This window comes from Bubalus kerabau, chromosome 1 (genome assembly GCF_029407905.1).
Source record: "Bubalus kerabau isolate K-KA32 ecotype Philippines breed swamp buffalo chromosome 1, PCC_UOA_SB_1v2, whole genome shotgun sequence".
Taxonomy (NCBI): Eukaryota; Metazoa; Chordata; class Mammalia; order Artiodactyla; family Bovidae; genus Bubalus; species Bubalus kerabau.
Window position 1 is genome coordinate 235255000 of NC_073624.1, and position 19987 is coordinate 235274986.

General features: G+C 41.1%; 1 long non-coding RNA gene across 2 annotated transcripts; it reads right to left on the reverse strand.

Moving 5' to 3' along the window:
• Nucleotides 1–11113: 11113 nt before the first annotated feature.
• On the reverse strand, nt 11114–17143 carry LOC129636528 (uncharacterized). Of its 2 annotated transcripts, XR_008706982.1 has the most exons (4): nt 17075–17143; nt 16456–16578; nt 12025–12685; nt 11114–11521 (listed from the first exon to the last, which is right to left on the reverse strand). It is a non-coding gene; the product is annotated as an uncharacterized LOC129636528 (long non-coding RNA). The 2 variants fall into 2 exon arrangements; XR_008706978.1 differs by lacking the exon at nt 11114–11521 and having other exon boundaries at nt 11935–12685.
• Nucleotides 17144–19987: the final 2844 nt, after the last annotated feature.

Sequence of the window (19987 nt, forward strand, 5' to 3'; positions counted from 1 at the left end):
GTCTTGCAGAGAGAAGCATTTAAAGGTGCATCACTCCCTTTTTCTTGGGACTAGCATATAAGAAAACTCAGCTGTTATTAAGTAACTTATAGATGCCTGGCTCTACCATCAGAGAGAAATAGCATGGCTACTGCTGGTGAATGGTGACAGATTCGTTTTTAAGGAGTCACTGAATTTTAAAGTAGTTGTCCTCATGGGTCCTATTGGAGGAATCTGACTTAGCAGAGAGTTTACAGAAACAATTCAAGCACTAGCATGTTAGTACTTTTTCCAAATGTGAATATGAGAAGCACATACCTTGCATGATTGACACCTGGGATTTTAACTTCTTCAAGTGGAGAAAGAACATACATATGAACCCAGCTGTGAGCTCATTCAGAGCAGAGATCTGTAACTTGTCTTTTCACATCCTTAGCACCTAAGGTTCTCTCATCCATTTAACAACTATTTTATCCAACAAATTTTTACTGAGCACCTACTATGTGCCAGTCTCTATTCTAGGTGCTAAGGATAGAACCGTGAGCAAAACAGAAAATCTCTGCTCATATGGGGCTAATATTGTTGATGGAGGATAAGGCTAAAACATGACGATGATATATCGAATATGAAGAAAAAACAGGAGAATAAAGGGGGAGAGAGTGAAGGGAGGGCTGTGTGTACATGTGCTGCTTTCTGTAGGAGGCTTCTCTGCCCTGGTGACATGGAACAGAAGGAAATGGGTCTGGTGATCTGGAAGAGCAGTCTAGGCAGAGAAAACAGCTGATGTAAAGCCTTGGGGTAGGAATGTGCTTAGTGACAACAATAAGGCAAGAGGAGCTGAATGGACAGCTATTAAAAAGAATGAAATAACGCCATTTGCAGCAACAAGGATGGACCTAGAGATTATACAAGGTAAAATAAGTCAGACAAAGAGAAATATCATATGATATCCCTTATATGCAAGAATCTAAAAAGAAATGACACAGATGAACTTACAAAACAGAAACAGACTCACAGACCTGGAGAACTAACTCACGGTTAAGGAGTGGGGAAGGGTAGGGGGAAGACATAGTTAGGGAGTTTGGGGTCCACATGTACACACTGCTATATTTACTTATTTATTTATCTTTTAACTTTTTATTTTATATTGGATTATAGCCAATTAACAACGTTGTGATAGTTTCAGGTGGACGGCAAAGGGACTCAGCCATACATATTCATGTACCCATTCTCCCCCAAACTCCCCGCACTGCTATATTTAAAATGGATAACCAACAAGGCCCTCCTGTACAGCACAGGGAACTCTGCTCAATGTTATGTGGCAGCCTAGATGGGAGGGGAGTTTGGGGGAGAATGGATACATATATATGGATGGCTGGATCCCTTTGCTGTCTACCTGAAACTGTCACAACATTGTTAATAGGCTAGACCCCAATACAAAATAAAAATTAAAAAAAAAAAAAAGAGGAGCTGAGTGGAGTATGGAAAGGGTGGAGTCAGAGCACAAGAGGTTAGAGGTAGTGAGGAAGGACAGATCACCGAGAGTGGAGGAGGTCAGGGTTGGGACTGTGGACTATTCTGAATGTGATGGCTGTTTTTGGGTGGGGAGTTGAACCTGGGAGTGAGGTGAGCTTATTTATATTTCACCAGAGTCTCTGGCTGTTCTTTGCAGACCAGGAATAGAAACAGAAAAAGCTATTAGGAAGCTCTGGCAAGAAACAATGGTGGTTGGCTGTGGAGGTGGTGATCACCTCTTAGCACGGAGCCTCACATACAAGAGCTGCTCAATAAGTTTATGGCTTTCATTCACTTGGATCTCAATATTCCTTCCTCCAAATATCTGTGCAAACTTGCCTTGTTCAGGAAAATGTATTTACTTCCACTCATTTTCTTTTTAGAAGAATTTTAAAATGTATATATATTTGTAGACCACAGAAAGGGGGATGTCTTCTCAGAGGCTCCAAATGTTCAAACAAGAGCCGTACCCGAAAAGGACTTTTTAAAATGAAAAATATTACACTTTTATATGCTGTTAGAATATCCACTGTGCCTGCTATTTGAAAGACATCTTCTATGCCCTCTTCTCCACTTTTTTTATTTAATAAAAAAGTTTGAAAATCACTGCTTTATACATCCTAAGTCCTGCTCAAAGCTTTGCAGCCAATTATCTTTTGTGTTAGATCAGTCCTTCTCCATCTGACCGAGGCTGACCCTTTCCCACCTCTTGTTTCCAGAACAGCACAAGCTAAGATGGTTTTCACCAAAGCTACTGTTTCAGTTCCATCAGCATCTCTGATGATGATCATTAATAATGTCAGCTGAGCTCTGGAAACAGTGTGAGAAGTTAGCCAGTTGGTTTGCTGTCTCTCTTATTTTGTGGTTGTCTGGCTACCATAAAGACAAAGTGTCTGGAGGGTGACAGAGGTCTTTGTCATAGGGCAGCTGACATTTTGGAAGTATAGGTAATTTCGAGGGGGTGCAGCTACACTGATGTCAATTACAGTGGTGCTGCATCCCATAGACGGTTAATTTAGGAACGTGGTTCTCCAATTCAGGTGAGTTCAGGGTCATCTAGAGGGCTGCTTAAACCATGAATTACTGGACTCTGCATTTTCAAATTCAGTTGGTCTGGGGTGGATCCTGAGAATTTGCATTTCTGAGAAATTTCCAGGTGATGCTGATGCTGGGATGAGGTTTTAGAGATACTGAACTAGAAGAATTCACTTGAGAGAGAAAGCAAGTGTGAGAGTAAGAGAGAGAGGGAGAGAGAGAGAGAGAACACGCGAGCGTGCTTAAATATTTAAGTGTATGGGCAACTCAGTGTGCTGTTTCCTTAGTAAACATGTGCCCATGAGTGAGTGTGCAGTGGGACATGACTTCTTCAGACCAGAACCAGAGGACTCGCAAAGAAGCCCTGGTTATTGTCTCTGAGAAGCTTGTAGTCTAATGTTGGAGGGGGGAAAATGCTGCTTGTTCTGAAATACATGCGTGCTAGGTAGTAGGGGATGAATTGTCTTGAGTGTTAGGTGCAAGGATGGAGATGGAAGGATGTTAGGACAGAGAGAAGGGCCTGAGGCCACCAAGCACTGTGTTCCCTTGGAGGAGTGCAGGCACTTGCAGTAGGGCAGGAGTGAGCTCTCAGTGGCAGGGGGTAAGCAGGAGGGAGTGTGTGTGCATCAGGGGAACGAAGAGTTAGGAACCTGGTTGGCTTGAGGGGAAAGATCGGTTTGGGGAGACAAGAGAAATGCGTTTTGAATGCTGGGTGAACGGAGAGGAAGGCTAACAAGGCCTTGGACACTGGGGAATATAGATTGGGGGGTCATTTGTGTCGAGTGTGAAGTAGAAAAGCTTCCTTCAAGAAAGAACGTGGAGATGTGCCTGAGTACTTGGTTAGGGAGAGGTGCACGTGTGCCTCAGATTTCTTTTTTTGCTAAAACAGACATTATCTTATAAACAGGACTAAATGGCTATAAATTCTAAATGACGTACTAATGCTTTTAAACATTAAGGAAGAAGCATCTTTTATAAGAGCTAAAGGGAACAGTAAAAATATTAACATTCTATAAAAAGGCAGCTGCACCTGATTGAAGCAGGTGTGCCAAATGCTTTAATTTTTATTAGTTTATTTTTAGTCTCAAGTATTGTGATTTGGAAAACTCACTTTCACAATAGGCAAAAGAATGGTTGAAAAATCTAACAATACTAATATCTATTCATCTATTTTTATAAAGTGTATTAAAATAATGAAGACATTTGCTACACTTCTGTGTAGCTCCTAGAGTTTTTGAGGATACTAAGAATTTGATAATAGGTGTTTTAACTAAGCAGATAATCCTTGAAACATAAATAGCCTCTTAAATTATTTTAGGGCAACAACTATGTAAAGGATATGAAACAAGAGGTTTAATAACAATAAATAAACATTTCAATAGTGATAACAGATGTGATGAACATCTTTTAAGTTCTTACTCTGTGCCAGGCACTGTGCATATACATATGTGTGTGTGTGTGCATGAATGCACATATATTCCTCTCTGTGTGTAAAGACACACATATTATTTTTAAAATAATAATTACACTTTGTTCAGGTGTCATTACATATCATACTGTTTAGTCATGGCAAATATACAGTCATTGATTTTAGTAAATTTATAGAGTGGTGCCACCATCATCACAAACCAGGTTTAGAATACTTCCATCCCCCCAAGATGTTCTCTTGTGCCCATTTACAGTCCATCTCACCCCACCTTGTAGCCCCAAACTGTCTTATTCTCTGTTGTTGTGGGTTTCTCTTTTCTGAACGTTGCATGTCAGTGGAATCATAAAATATGTGGTCTTTAGAGTCTGGCTTCTTTTACTCAGTGTAATGTTGTTCACAAACACCCTCTTGCAACAAAACAAGAGAAGACTCTATACATGGACATCACCAGATGGTCAACACCGAAATCAGATTGATTATATTCTTTGCAGCCAAAGATGGAGAAGCTCTATACAGTCAGCAAAAACAAGACCGGGAGCTGACTGTGGCTCAGACCATGAACTCCTTATTGCCAAATTCAGACTTAAATTGAAGAAAGTAGGGAAAACCACTAGACCATTCAGGTATGACCTAAATCAAATCCCTTATGATTATACAGTGGAAGTGAGAAATAGATTTAAGGGCCTAGATCTGATAGATAGAGTGCATGATGAACTATGGAATGAAGTTCGTGACATTGTACAGGAGACAGGGATCAAGACCATCCCTATGGAAAAGAAATGCAAAAAAGCAAAATGGCTGTCTGGGGAGGCCTTACAAATGGCTGTGAAAAGAAGAGAAGCGAAAAGCAAAGGAGAAAAGGAAAGATATAAATATCTGAATGCAGAGTTCCAAAGAATAGCAAGAAGAGATAAGAAAGCCTTCTTCAGTGATCAATGCAAAGAAATAGAGGAAAACAACAGAATGGGAAAGACTAGAGATCTCTTCAAGAAAATCAGAGATACCAAAGGAATATTTCATGCAAAGATGGGCTCGATAAAGGACAGAAATGGTATGGACCTAACAGAAGCAGAAGATATTAAGAAGAGATGGCAAGAATACACAGAAAAACTGTACAAAAAAGATCTTCACGACCCAGATAATCACGATGGTGTGATCACTGACCTAGAGCCAGTCATCCTGGAATGTGAAGTCAAGTGGGCCTTAGACAGCATCACTACGAACAAAGCTAGTGGAGGTGATGGAATTCCAGTTGAGCTATTCCAAATCCTGAAAGATGATGCTGTGAAAGTGCTGCACTCAATATGCCAGCACATTTGGAAAACTCAGCAGTGGCCACAGGACTGGAAAAGGTCTGTTTTCATTCCAATCCCAAAGAAAGGCAATGCCAAAGAATGCACAAACTACCGCACAATTGCACTCATCTCACACGCTAGTAAAGTAATGCTCAAAATTCTCCAAGCCAGGCTTCAGCAATATGTGAACCGTGAACTTCCTGATGTTCAAGCTGGTTTTAGAGAAGGCAGAGGAACCAGAGATCAAATTGCCAACATCCGCTGGATCATGGAAAAAGCAAGAGAGTTCCAGAAAAGCATCTATTTCTGCTTTATTGACTATGCCAAAGCCTTTGACTGTGTGGATCACAATAAACTGTGGAAAATTCTGAAAGAGATGGGAATACCAGACCACCTGATCTGCCTCTTGAGAAATTTGTATGCAGGTCAGGAAGCAACAGTTAGAACTGGACATGGAACAACAGACTGGTTCCAAATAGGAAAAGGAGTTCGTCAAGGCTGTATATCGTCACCCTGTTTATTTAACTTATATGCAGAGTACATCATGAGAAATGCTGGACTGGAAGAAACACAAGCTGGAATCAAGATTGCCGGGAGAAATATCAATAACCTCAGATATGCAGATGACACCACCCTTATGGCAGAAAGTGAAGAGGAACTCAAAAGCCTCTTGATGAAAGTGAAAGTGGAGAGTGAAAAAGTTGGCTTAAAGCTCAACATTCAGAAAACGAAGATCATGGCATCCGGTCCCATCACTTCATGGGAAATAGATGGGGAAACAGTGGAAACAGTGTCAGACTTTATTTTTCTGGGCTCCAAAATCACTGCAGATGGTGACTGCAGCCATGAAATTAAAAGATGCTTACTCCTTGGAAGGAAAGTTATGACCAACCTAGATAGCATATTCAAAAGCAGAGAGATTACTTTGCCAACAAAGGTTCGTCTAGTCAAGGCTATGGTTTTTCCTGTGGTCATGCATGGGTGTGAGAGTTGGAGTGTGAAGAAGGCTGAGCGCTGAAGAATTGATGCTTTTGAACTGTGGTGTTGGAGAAGACTCTTGAGAGTCCCTTGGGCTGCAAGGAGATCCAACTAGTCCATTCTGAAGGAGATCAGCCCTGGGATTTCTTTGGAAGGAATGATGCTAAAGCTGAAACTCCAGTACTTTGGCCACCTCATGCAAAGAGTTGACTCATTGGAAAACACCCTGATGCTGGGAGGGATTGGGGGCAAGAGGAGAAGGGGACGACAGAGGATGAGATGGCTGGATGGCATCACTGACTCGATGGACGTGAGTCTGAGTGAACTCCGGGAGTTGGTGATGGACAGGGAGGCCTGGTGTGCTGTGATTCATGGGGTCGCAAAGAATCGGACACGACTGAGCGACTGATCTGATCTGAATGTTGTTTAGAGTCATCAATACAGTACCATGTATCAGTATTTATTCACTTTCATTGTTGAATAGTATTCTATTGTGAGGATACGCAACATTTTGTTTGTCCTTTCACCAACCAAAGGCATCTGCATTGTGTCCAGTTCTGGATTATTATGAATAACACTGCTATGACTGTTTGCTTACAAGTCTTTCAAAAATTTTATCATTCTAATTACTCTGTAGTTTAGAACCTTATAATTTCTTTTTCTCCAGATAATGAAACCAGAACTCAAAACAATTATGAAACTTAATACCTGAAACCAAGATTTTTCTGGAAGACAGCATAGGCAGTATGCTCTTTGACACTGGTCTTAGCATTATTTTTTTTTTTTTTGAATCTATCTCATCAAGCAAGGGAAATAAAAGCAAAAATAAATAAATTGAACTGTGTCAAACTAAAAAAAACTTTTGAATGGTAAAGGAAGCCGGCAATTAAATGGAAAGGTAACCTACTGAGTGGGAGGAGATATTTGCAAATGATGTGTCTGATAAGGGGTTAATATCCAAAATATATATAAAGAACTCATGCAACTCAATAGTGAAAACCCCAAGCAATCTGATAAAAATGTGCAGATGTAATAAACTATAATGGAAAAGAATAAGAAAAAGAATATATATATATATATATATATATATATAATTTGCTGTATACCAGAAACTAACACAACATTGTAAATTAACTGTACTTCAATAAAAAAAATAAAAAATGGTCAGAGTACTTAAACATGTATTTTTCTAAGGAAGATATAGAGATGACCAACAGACACATGAAAATATGCTCAACATCGCTAATTATTAGGGAAATACAAATCAAATGATACTAAGATATCATTTCATACCTGTCTGAATGGCTCTCATGAAAAAGACAGCAAGGTGGGAGGGAGGTTTAAGAAGGAGGGGATGTATATATACTTATGGCTTGTATGGCAGAAACCAATACAACACTGTAAAGCAATTATCCTTCAGTTAAAACAGTGACCACAAGTATTATGCATTGGTGAGGATGTGGAGGAAAGGGAACCCTCATGTACTGTTGGTGTGAATGCAAATTGGTACAGCCACTATGAAAAACAGTATGGAGAGTCCTCAAAAAGTTAAAAATAGAGCTATGATATAATTCAGCAATTTCAATTCTGGGTATTTACCTAAAGAAAATGAAAACACAAATTCAAAAAGGTACCTGTACCCCTATATATAATATAAATTTTATATAAATGTGTATATATGCAATGGAATACTGCTAAGCCTTAAAAAAGAATGAAATCTTCCCATTTGCAATGACATGGGTAGACTTAGAGGGTCTAGAAAAATAAGTCAGACAGAGAAAGACAAATACCAAATGATTTCACTTAAATGTGGAATGTAAAAAACAAACAAATGAACAAACAAAACAAAACAGAAACAAACTTATAGATACAGAGAATAACTGGTGGTTTCCCGAGGGTAGAGAGTGGGGGAGTGGGCAACATAGGTGAAGGGGGTTAAGAGGTACAAACTTTCAGTTATAAAATAAGTTATGGGCATGCAATATTTGGCATAGGGAATATAGTCGATAGTATTGCAATAACTTTGTGTGGTGACAGACCATTACCAGACTTAATGTGATCAGTTCATAATGTATATAAATGTTGAATCACTATGTTGTACACCTGAAATTAATATAATATTGTATGTCAACTATGCTCCAATAAAAAATTATAAAACTTGCCCCAGGTGATAAATGCAATAGGGGTCATATTTTGAGAAACTGAATGCACTTTCTTCTTTTGCTTTTCCATATACTTTACTGACTCCCCAATTGGCTTTGAGTCATTCATCTACTTCAGGTGGGAGGAGAAGGTGTAAGGAACATTATAGCAGAAATGAGAAGATAATAAGCTAGTCAGCTCTGACATTCAATATAAGATTTAGGGACAAAATAGTAAGATTAAAAGCCATGTTTTAGAAGAGGGAGTATAGGGAGAGAAAATGGAAGAGGGTAGGATATTTATTTACTTTTTTATTATTTTTAGCATATCAAGAGGAAGACTTAGAAAAGTTAGATCATCATTTCTTCCATAGATGGAGAAGACACCTCTTCCACCTTAGGCAAGGCTCTTCAGCATCCTACCCTGGGGGCATATGGCTAAGTCTGATGAGAAAGGTAGGAACCTACTCCTCTTGACCAGGGTTTGTGTGGGCAGAAGTGCAAGAGCAACAGAGCAGGGCGTGTGGGCCCCCATCTCCCCATGTGGACTTTGGGATGGAGCAAGTGAGGGTAATGGGGTCAGTTGAGGAGTGACAAGGTCATGGGCTTTGGATTCAAGGCACTTTTGGGGCTCTAAGCAGAGCTTCTCTCCAGTCTTCCATGCTCCAAACTGGGGGACAGCTGCGTCAGAGGAAACTTGGTAGCCCAGCATGGTTGGGCAAAGAGATGACCAATGCTTGGCTTTTCTCAGTTGGCTTTGGTATCCTGTGGTGTGGAGGGACCCCTGGCATTCCTTCCTTCTTCAGAGGACCCTGGTGGTTTGAAGGAACATCAGCTCTGCACTTCCCAAGTGACTCAGTGGTAAATAATCTGCCTGTCAATGCCGGAGATACGAGTTCGATCCCAGGGTTGAGAAGGATCCCCTGGAGACGGAAATGCAACCCACACCAGTATTCTTGTCTGGAAAATCCCATGGACAGAGGAGCCTGGAAGGTTATAGTCCATGGGATTGCAAAAGAGTCAGACACAACTTAGTGACTAAACAATAACAACAGCAACAACAGCTCTGTGCTATAGAGAGTGTGCATGGAATGCCTATTTCTGGGCTTTAGATGAAAGTCATGATACAGCAGCTTTAGTAAGAGCTGAGGTAAGACTCAAGTCAACTAGAGAACCTCCCTAGGCCATTATCAGAAGAGAGACCTTCCTGTGGGGTGTATCAGACACTGATTTCAGCAGTAGCAGAACACTCAAGGGACAGAGCAACTGTGAGATTCCCAACTGACGGCTCATACTCAAAAGTCAGTTCGAAACCCGGGCTACTCTTGCCCCAAGGCAGGGAATGCAGTGAGGCCAGTGAGGTGCCTAGCTCATAGGACTCAAGGAGGGACTTCCTTCTCCTGAGGTTTACATCAGTCTGCCCGCCATACTCCCAGACAGTGTTGTCTTGGAGAAAAACAGGGGTGGAGTGGAAATCCATGACAGTACACTGATATTTAAAGCAAGTAAGCCTTGCCTTAGGAATTTTAAATGGTCGTGTCAGTCTCGGTTTGTAGGGGTCTGCTTTCCCGAGGTTATGTTGTTTTGTTTGCTTGCTTCCCGCTCCTCAGGGTGTGAGGACTGGGAGGAGAGAGCTGGTCTGTCAGGGAGATGGATAACGAACCACTTCCTTGCCATACAGATTTGTGACCTATTTACATATCACTAACTACAGAATCGTGAGGCTAGGATTTGGAACCAAATTTTGCCTGACTCTAGAGCCTACTGGTAGCTCAGATGGTAAAGAATCTGTCTGTGATGCAAGAGACCTGAGTTTGATCCCTGGGTTGGGAAGATCTCCTGGAGAAGGGAATGGCCACCCACTCCAGTATTCTTGCCTGGAAAATTCCATAGATAGAGAGGAGCCTGGGGGGCTATAGTCCACGGGGTTGCAAAGAGTCAGACATGACTGAAGCGATGTAGCATGCCCATCCCATGAAAGTCACTTTTGGGCTTCCCTAGTATCTCAGCTGGGAGAAGGCAATGGCACCCCACTCCAGTACTGTTGCCCGGAAAATCCCATGGATGGAGGAGCCTGGTAGGCTGCAGTCCATGGGGTTGCTAAGAGTCAGACACGACTGAGCAACTTCACTTTCACTTTCCACTTTCATGCATTGGAGAAGGAAATGACAACCCACTCCAGTGTTCTTGCCTGGAGAATCCCATGGACGGAGAAGCCTGATAGGCTGCAGTCCATAGGGTCGCACAGAGTCGGACACGACTGAAGCGACTTAGCAGTATCTCAGCTGGTAAAGAATCCACCTGCAATGCAGGACACCCCAGTTCAATTCCTGGGTCTGGAAGATCCCCTGGAGAAGGGATAGGTTATTCACTCCAGTATTCTTGGGCTTCCCTAATGGCTCAAACAGTAAAGAATCTGTCTGCAATGCAGGAGACCTAGGTTCAATCCCTGGGTTGGGAAGATTGCTTGGAAGATGGCATGGCAACCCACTCCAGTATTCTTGCCTGGAGAATCCCCATGGACAGAGGAGCCTGGCGGGCTACAGTCCATGGGGTCGCAAAGAGTCAGACATGACTGAGGGACTAAGCACAGCATACAGCCTACTGTTTGGAGACAATAATAGCAATAATCGCTAACAGGTTCCGAGAATTCATTACGTGCAGGGAACTTTTCTAGGTGCTTTATGTGTATTAATTCTTCGAATCTTCACAATATGCATGTGGTATTAAGTGCTGTCCTCATGTTACAAAGGAAGACTTTGAGACACAGGGAGGTACAGTAACTTTCCAAGGTCACACAGCACGTGAAAAGTGGTGAACCAGGCTCTCTGAATGTGGAGCCCATACTCAGAACTGCTTCATCACGAAGGCAGCTGACTTAGACGACATCATCTGACACTATACTGACTCACACCTTTCCAAGAAATTCACAATATAGTCTTATTTTATCCTTTTGATGGACATAGTGGTTAAGTGGGGCAGGAGGCAAAGTTTCCAGTTTACATATGAGGGAATCAAAATGCCAGTAGCAGGTAAGGAATAGAATGGGGCTTTGAGAATGCTGGGTGTGCTCTGATGAGAATATAGGCTGTGTGGAAGAATGCAGGGGGGGATCATGGAGGTCACTGAATGTCATGTTGAGGAGTTTTCTGGGAAAGCAAAATACAGATCAATTAGAGACTGTTAAGAGAAGATATGGAACTTACTTGAAGTTGACATCATGTTTAATAATTACTTCTCAATGGGATTCTGTCTAGATCTTCAAAAAGAGAAAACAAAAGCTGCTGAATGCATCAGCTTTCTGTTAAGTCCCATAAGCATATTTTTCTTGCCCCCAATTTTTATTAAAGATTGGTTGAACCTAAAGAAATTATCAGTTTTGCTAATTACTAAAGATGTTTAATACATAATCTCCATCTTATAGTGTTAGATGAAGCAAATAAATAGCAGCAGAGATTGATTAATGACCAAAGTGAACTTGAGGCAATCAATCACAAAAGTCATTTATTTCAGAGAATTCAATAGGGAAATGTTTTCTGAAATGTGGCACATGAGATGGTTTTAGGGAATATCCCAAATGAACATTTTTATCACAGTTATTCTTTTTACTAGGAGAATATTGGTTTCCTATTTATAGAAGTGGTTTACTTACATTTAAGTTTAAAAGTCAAGGTGATTTCTCTATGTTGTCCATCTGAAGCTTATATAATATCTCACACCAACTATACCTCAAAAAAAGGCAAATGGATATAGAGAAAATAGTAAGTAATAGCATGGATGGTATATGAATCTTGGAAAACCACAAATAAGTAAGGTTTGGGGAGTACTGTATTAATGGAACAAAGACCAGCTGGTTATATGGCAACTCAAAAGTAATGATAATGAGATATTTTGCTCTCTCCCTACCCTACCCTCAGCTTTGGTTCAGCTTACTCTATATCATGCACTGTGCCAAACTTTATCTGTATTAGCTGATTTATCTTACAACAATTGTCACCCAAGAGTCAGTCTCTTTTTATTCCTGAGTAGCAGAACTCGGAGTTTTGCTGTGGTGGTAGTGACTCCCAGCTCAAAGACTGCATCCCGGCTGCTTTGTGAGCAGGTATGCCTGTAGCTGTTCTGACAGATGATCTGTAAGTGAGAGCGTTGTGAGGAACGTCTAAGTAGTTCTGGCTATTAAATGGAGCTAATTCATATGGAAGAAGTGCCTATTTATCCATTCTTGGCATGCCTTTGTGATGGCAGGCACTCCAATAGCCATCTAGGAGCGTAGATAAGTTTGAAGATGGAAACCAAAGGCTAGGATGATGGAGCTGAAAGAGAAAAGAAGCAAGTGGCTCTGATGACTATGGAGCTATACCTTCTTTTGACTGTCTACTTCAGATCCCTTTTACCTGAGATAGAAATTAACTTCTATCTTTACCACTTCCATTATTTGAGGTCTTCTGTTAAAAGAGCCAAACTTTAAAAAAATTGAAATATAGTACATTATTACATAAACTTGCAACAGTACATTATTTACAGGTATATAGCACAGTGATTCAACATTTTTAGAGATTATATTCCATTTAAAGTTATGAAATACTGGCTGTATTCTCTGTGCTGTACAGTATGTCCTTGTAGCTATCTATTTAACGCATAGTAGTCTGTACCTGTTAATCCCCCAACCCTATCTTGTCCCTCCTTACTTCCCCCTCTCTCTACTGGTAACCACTAGTTTGTTCTCTATGACTGTGAGTCTGTTTCAGTTTTGTGGCATTCACTCATTTATTTTTTAGATTCCACATTTTAAAGTGGTAATGTACAATTTTCATCTTTGTTTGACTTATTTCACTAGGTGTAGCACCCTCCAGGTCCATCCATATTGTTGCAAATGGCAGAATTTCATTCCTTTTTATTTGCATAAATAATATTCAGTATACGTATATGTGTCTATATGTATATTTTCTCAGTCACTCAGTCATGTTAGACTCTTTGTGACCCCATAAACTGTAGCCTGCCAGGCTCCTCTGTCCCTGGAATTTTCCAGGCAAGAATACTGGAGTGGGTTGGCATTTTCTTCCCGACCCAGGCATTGAAGCTGCATCTCTTGCATCCCCTGCATTGGGAGGCAGATTCTTTACCACTGTGCCACCTGGGAAGCTGTATGTATAAATATACCATATCTTTATCTGTTCATCTGTTGATGGACATTTAGGTTGCTTCCATATCTTGGCCATTATAAATAATGTTGCTGTGAACACTGGGGTGCATGTATCTTTTTGAATTAGTGCTTTTGTTTCTTTGTGTATATAACCAGGAGTGGAATTAAACAGCTAAACTTAATACTAACTGATAGAAGATGAAATATCAGTTTGGAGTGCTTTTGGATGTAGGTAACAGTAAACAAACTTAATGGAAGCTTAGACATAGGGGTTTATTTTTCTCACATAAACTAGCTCGAGGCATTAGGTCCATAGAGTAGGCAAGAAGGGGATGGAAGTGTCAAAATTCTGCTTTTCCCAGGGTGGTGTTCTTTTATTTGAGCAAGGAAGTCCTTCCCAGCAGAGTTTCCCCTAACAACCCATTACAGAACTACATCCCCAAGAAGTGGAATGGGGCCCATCCTTCTAACTCCTGAAATATATTGGGCTCTGTTATTATAGGCGGATGTGGGGAGAGGCTGTGAACGGGTCATGGACAGTGAAGAAACCAAGGCTCAGAGATGAGGAGATGAGCTCAATTACACAGCCAGCAGGTAGAAGAACTAGGTCTCAAATGAAGCTCTAACCCTCAAACCTGGGGTCTTAACCACTTTGATAAACTTCTCTCAGACAGGCTTTAAACATCTTAGTGTATTTGTTTTTAGAAAATTTTTTCAGACTGTTAGGGATTTCATACAGGAAGTCCTAAATGGTAAGTAAAACTCGAGAGTCCTAAAAGATTCCTTCCAAATTAAGCTTCTAGAGCAGCTGTGTCTAAAAGAACTTTGGAAAAATAGAAATGTTTTATGCTGTTCTGTCTATTATGGTAGCCACTAGCCACAGCTATTGAGGACCTGAGATATGGCAATATAATAGTGAATAAGGAACTGGGAGTAGTATTGAAACATATACATTACCATATGTAAAATTAGATAGCCAGTGGAAACTTACTGTATGATGCAGGGAGTTCAGATCTGGTGCTCTGTGATAACATAGAGGAGTGAGATGGGGTGGGAGGTGGGACGGAGGTTCAAGAGGGAGGGAACATATGTGTATCTATGACCCATTCATGTTGATATATGGCAGAAATCAACAGAATATTGTAAAGCAATTCTCCTCCCATAAAAAATAAATATATTAAAATCAGAAAAAAAGTATGCAACGTCATTTAAAAACAGCTACCTGTAGCTTGTTGCTACTGTAAAGAACAGCACAGTTGTAGAACCTTAAAATATTGGTTCTCAGAATATCCTTAAATACTCAGAATCAACAAAATCCACACTGTCTCCCAGATCAGTTTGTTTTTAAGAAGTAATGGGCCAGTGTTTCTTTGCATGAATTGGTGTTACAGGCCAGCACAAGTTCAGTGTGGGGCATAATTGTGTTCGAATATGTGCAAAGAATAGGCCTGTAAAAAATACTGACTTATGGAGCTCCAAGGTTCAGTCAGTTCAGTTTGGTCGCTCAGTCATGTCTGACTCTTTGCTACCCCATGGACTGCAGAACACCAGGGTTCCCTGTCCATCACCAACTCCTGGAGCTTGCTCAAATTCACGTCCATCGAGCTGGTGATGCCATCCAACCATCTCATCCTCTGTCATCCCCTTCTCCTGCCTTCAATCTTTCCCAGCATCAGGGTCTTTTCCAATGAGTCAGTTCTTTGCATCAGGTGGCCAAAATATTACTTTATAGCAAGTCAGGCTTGCTCTTCTGAAGTTACAGAAGGACAGATCTTTGGCCTAGCGTAAGAAGCAGAAGGGGTAGCATGGGTCAGTATGGCAAAGCAGTGAGCCTCGCCTTAGTTCTATTATAGGATTGGTGGTACTCCTTTAGTTAGAAAAGTCCATCATGCCTTTCCTCAGAGTCAGTAATAAGTTCATATGTTTAGTTTCCAGGACATAGTTAGCTTAAATGCTTTGTCCTAATGTGTGTCTAAAGAGATGAGGGTATTTTAGGATGTGTCTATCTCATAGCTGAGGATGAACTATACCACCATGAAGTAGGAAATTTTGTCTTTTGCATCTGTTAATTTGATTCAGGAGGAAAAATGCTGTTATCTAGGTAATTTAGCTTCTTTATGTAAGTTTACTGATTTGCAGACCTCTACCAGAGAAATGAAACAAAATTGTTTTAGTTATAGCCCGTGAGGTGGCACAGTGGTAAAGATAGACAGGAGATACAAGAGACACGGGATCAATCCCTGACGGGATCAATCTAGGGGATCTAGATCCCCTAGAGTAGGAAAGGGCAACCCACTCTAGTATTCTTTCTAGCCTGGGAAATTCTATGGACAGAGGAATTTGGTGGGCTACAGTCCATGGGGTTGCAAAGAGTCAGACAGAACTGAATGACGGAGTATGCATACACGCCCCAATCCATTCTCTTGCAGTGACAACCCTAAAAAGATAATGGGTAATTGCAAAGGGCGTTGGGATGTTGTGTCCTTCTTGCCAGTCTCTGTGTGGGAAAGAGAAAATTGGGAGTCTATCTTGGGAGCCCCTGCTCTCAGCCTTTAGGAGGATTTTCCAAGCTGGCTCTGTAACCTGACTTCTGAAATTGGCATTTGGAAAACCCCAGACTAGTATCTAACTAGTTAAACTGTATTCATTTGAATTTTGCTCGCTCTCCCTAAGGTTCATGGCCTGGCTATTTGGGCAGCATTTTTTGTTTGTTCTGTTTTGCTGTGCTAGGTATTCCAACTGTAAGTGACTCTCTGAGGACATGATTGGCTGAAGGAACTTCTTGGTGCACGGGGATGAACTGGAAGAAGTAGTCAGGGGAGGGACCAACTGAATGAGGCTGGACAATATGGGAGCGGTTAATGATGTCTGTGCTTAAAAATAATGATTATTCCGTAAAGTCAAAAAAACTAAAGTTGAAAAACTTTCTTTGCCCTCTACCTTAAAATGAAGAAACAGATGGCCATCTGTAGCTGTATATTTCTTGTTGTTGCAAGTAAACGCAGCCACAGGAGCTTATTTTATGCTAAAAGCCTCCATCTGCTAGATGTAATCTTTTCGTACCTGTGGAAAAAATGAATAAAATAAGAAGGACCCACTCGCTTCTGACCTTGACTCTCCGCAGATTATGCACCTAAGATAGTTTCCTTTGTTCCTTGACAGGTCTTAATTCCAAAATGATAGTGCTGTAGTATTTTGACAGTTTCATCCTTTTACCTAAATGCGGACGAATTTGGCTTCCTAATATTCCTGGTTGGCATATGTTTTGCTGCGACAGAGGGAGAGGATTTTCCTTTAATGAGTAATACCCTGTGTCTCTTCACAGCGTCTTTTCTTGTTGTAAAAATGCTCAAGCATCCTTTGCCTCTCTAGTCTATTTGCTACACGGAATTGAGAAATCATTATAAATGAAAGGGGTATTAAAACATCCTCAGTGTGTCATGGATCTGTTTATACTTTGGAAAGAAGGGGAAGGGGGCGGGTAAACAGAATGAATTGCTGTGAATGTGCTGATCCATTGGGCCCATCTTTTCCAACCCAGCCCCACACGGCTTCCTACCTCTCTTCCCACCTGCTCGCCATCATTGCTGCAACGTTATTCTCCCGGATGCTATGATTCTTTCCCAGTGGTTGTGTGTAATGGGAGTGCTATTTAAACAGAATTCATTGTCATTCGGGCTCACTTTGCTTTCAGGCACGTTGCTTCCACTTTGACTCAACTCTTTAGAAAGTTGGAGTTTTAACAGGGACCTAAGAGGTTATGCTCCTCATTCAAGAAGTTGAAAAATAACCTGAGGCCAGAAGACTGATGCTCCAAGGCAGAACTAATGCTGGACACGGGCTCTTGTCTCTGACACACAGACTGTGAGAGTCACATGGAGAAGCAACCTGAGTCTTAAGGTTTGTATGGAAAACTGGGATGCCTGACTTCAAAAAAGAGGCTTTCCATGAATTTTTTGTATTGACCTTGGGTAAAGTAGAGTGCACGAGAGTGCTTATTAAATATAAGAGTGGAAAACTAAGGAGCATTTAAGAATGACTTCAAGATAGTTTAGTGTAGAGGCACAGCCCTACTCTATTTTTCAATGTGATTACTCCCTAACACCACATGTTTACTCTAGTGATGGACAAGCATCCAGTGGTTATAAAGGAAAAACAAACAAATTAAAGGGGGAATAAGAGGGAGAGGAGGAATAACAGTGACCATATGCTTGACTTCTGGCTGTGTCAGTAACTGGTGGTGTGATGCTGGGCAAGTCACTTCATTTTGCTTGGCCTCAGCTTCTCCATCTTTAAACAAAGAACTTGGTCTAGATCTGGAAGCCATGGCCCTGGATCAGCATTATTATCATCACCTGGGAGCACCTTAGACATGCAGATTCTCAAACCTCACTCAGAACCCCCAGTCAGAAGCTGTAGGGGTGGGACCCAGCGATTTGTGTTTTAACAAGCTTTCCAGGCAATTCTGGTCACACTCAAGTTTGAGAACAAGCCACTGTAGAAGCTTGGCTAGCTGCCAGAGCTATGCTGCAGAAGAGTTGGAACAGCTCTCTTCTTGGTCCTGAGAGGTCCCTTCCTAACAGTGAGTCTGTGATTTCAAGGCTTTGTACATTGCTCCTTCCATTTCTGTATCAATTTCTTGTACTTTCCACCCATTGAAATCAAGTATCTGTTTACCTTTCTGAATGCAAGGGTATAATGTTAAAAATCTTTCTAGTATTAACAACATGAGGGACCCATTAATAACATTAGACCCAGAAAAGCAAGTGTTTGTGGTCATGAGTATTCATAAGTGAGTGTCTTTGCTGAAAAATGAATGCTTATGTTGACTATCAACTCTGCCAAGTAGTTGTGGGTTTTTCTGGTCTCATCATAATGCGGGCAGCGCATCCTGAGGGTAGCTTCAGGGGCTCTGGCTTCCTGTGGCCTATGTTCAACTTGAGCTCTGCCACTTGCAACCTTTGGTAAGTTATTTTCTGCCTCAGTCTCGGTTTCTCTATCTGTACGTAGAAAAACATGCAATATCTGTTTTACAGTGTTTTGTAAGGATTCAAAAGATACGGTTCATGTAAATATGCTTAACACACTAGATTGCTTTCATTAAGAACTCAATAAATGTGAAGCATCTTTAGTCCATTTCTCAGTGTTCTGTAGCTTTCAAATAAGAACGGTGAAGTTTTCTTGTAATAGATAACATGTGAATAATATATAAATGAAGTAAAATGTAAAATATTTGGAAGATTATCTGGGAAATTATCTTATGCTTGGGGAGTATCCTATACTGCAAAAGTGGTCCAGTGGCTAATGATCTCAGAGAAAGGAGTCAGATACCATGACAATTTCAAAAAGAGAGGGTGAAGTGATTAGCACAGCTAGTCCTCTGTGGAAGGTCATCTCTCTAAATATACCTCTTACCATCATCAATCCTGAGTCGGTTGTTTGGGGTCACTTCCAGAGTTCACTGAGCTCTAACTAACAGGCTTTGAAGATTAGGTGGGACCCCTCTTATATGCTCAAGCTACCCTCCTTCCCCCTGACTTCCCTTCTGTAGCACTTGTTACTCTTGAAATAGTTTATCTTTACTTGGCTGTAAGTTCCATGAGGGCCAGAACTTTGCTTGTTAATTTTATGTTCTCATGGTTTAGCCTGGTTCTTGGTTCAAATGCAGTAGCTCAGAGCGTGTCTTTCCTTCCCTCAGTGTCTTGTTAGGTGAGTCCTGATGGCTTACAGGTGTGCTGAGTCACTGAATGCTCCTCCCTTGGGGAAGTCCAGGTAGGAATAGAAATTTCCAGGTTTCCAGGGCTGGTCTCTTTCCACCTTTAGCAGCTTCATCTGTTTAGTACAGTGTGAAAAGTAATTGCCTGGAGGAAATCTGGAGAGATCATAGTATGACTTAGAAAAACAATTTCACAAAAATTTTTTAATGGGCTTGGTCTGCCATATGCCCATGTAAGTCTTAGGCTTTCTTCAGTCCAGAGGGTTTCTGTCCCCCCTATGTTGGCTTCAAGAGTCGCAGCTATTGCAGAAAATGCACTCTGGACCTGTTAACAGAAGCGACAATGAAATTGAGTACATTTACGATAGAATTGTAAAGCTGGGCATGATCTCTTCTCACTCATAAGAGCCAGGTAGCCAGGTACTGAACTTAAGCGTTCATGGTTATTATTCCGCTTCTTCCTTTCTGTGGAAATGTGATTCTTGCTGGTGGAGTGTAACTGACAAATAATAAAGACAGCTGCCCATCATCTCTTAGTGGGGGTTCAGGAGAGAGGTGAATCTGCAACATACAGATAAAACCTTTCCAGGGAGAAACTTAATGGGGGGGGGGTGAAGTATAATAAATAAAACACAAGTCAGTGAAGGAGCTGTAAGAAAGCATTTCTGTTGGGGGAAAATACCCAAACAAACCCAAATGTGAGAATAAAATGAAAAAGTCTTTCCAAAATGAGAGAAAGCAAAGCAATTTCAGAGA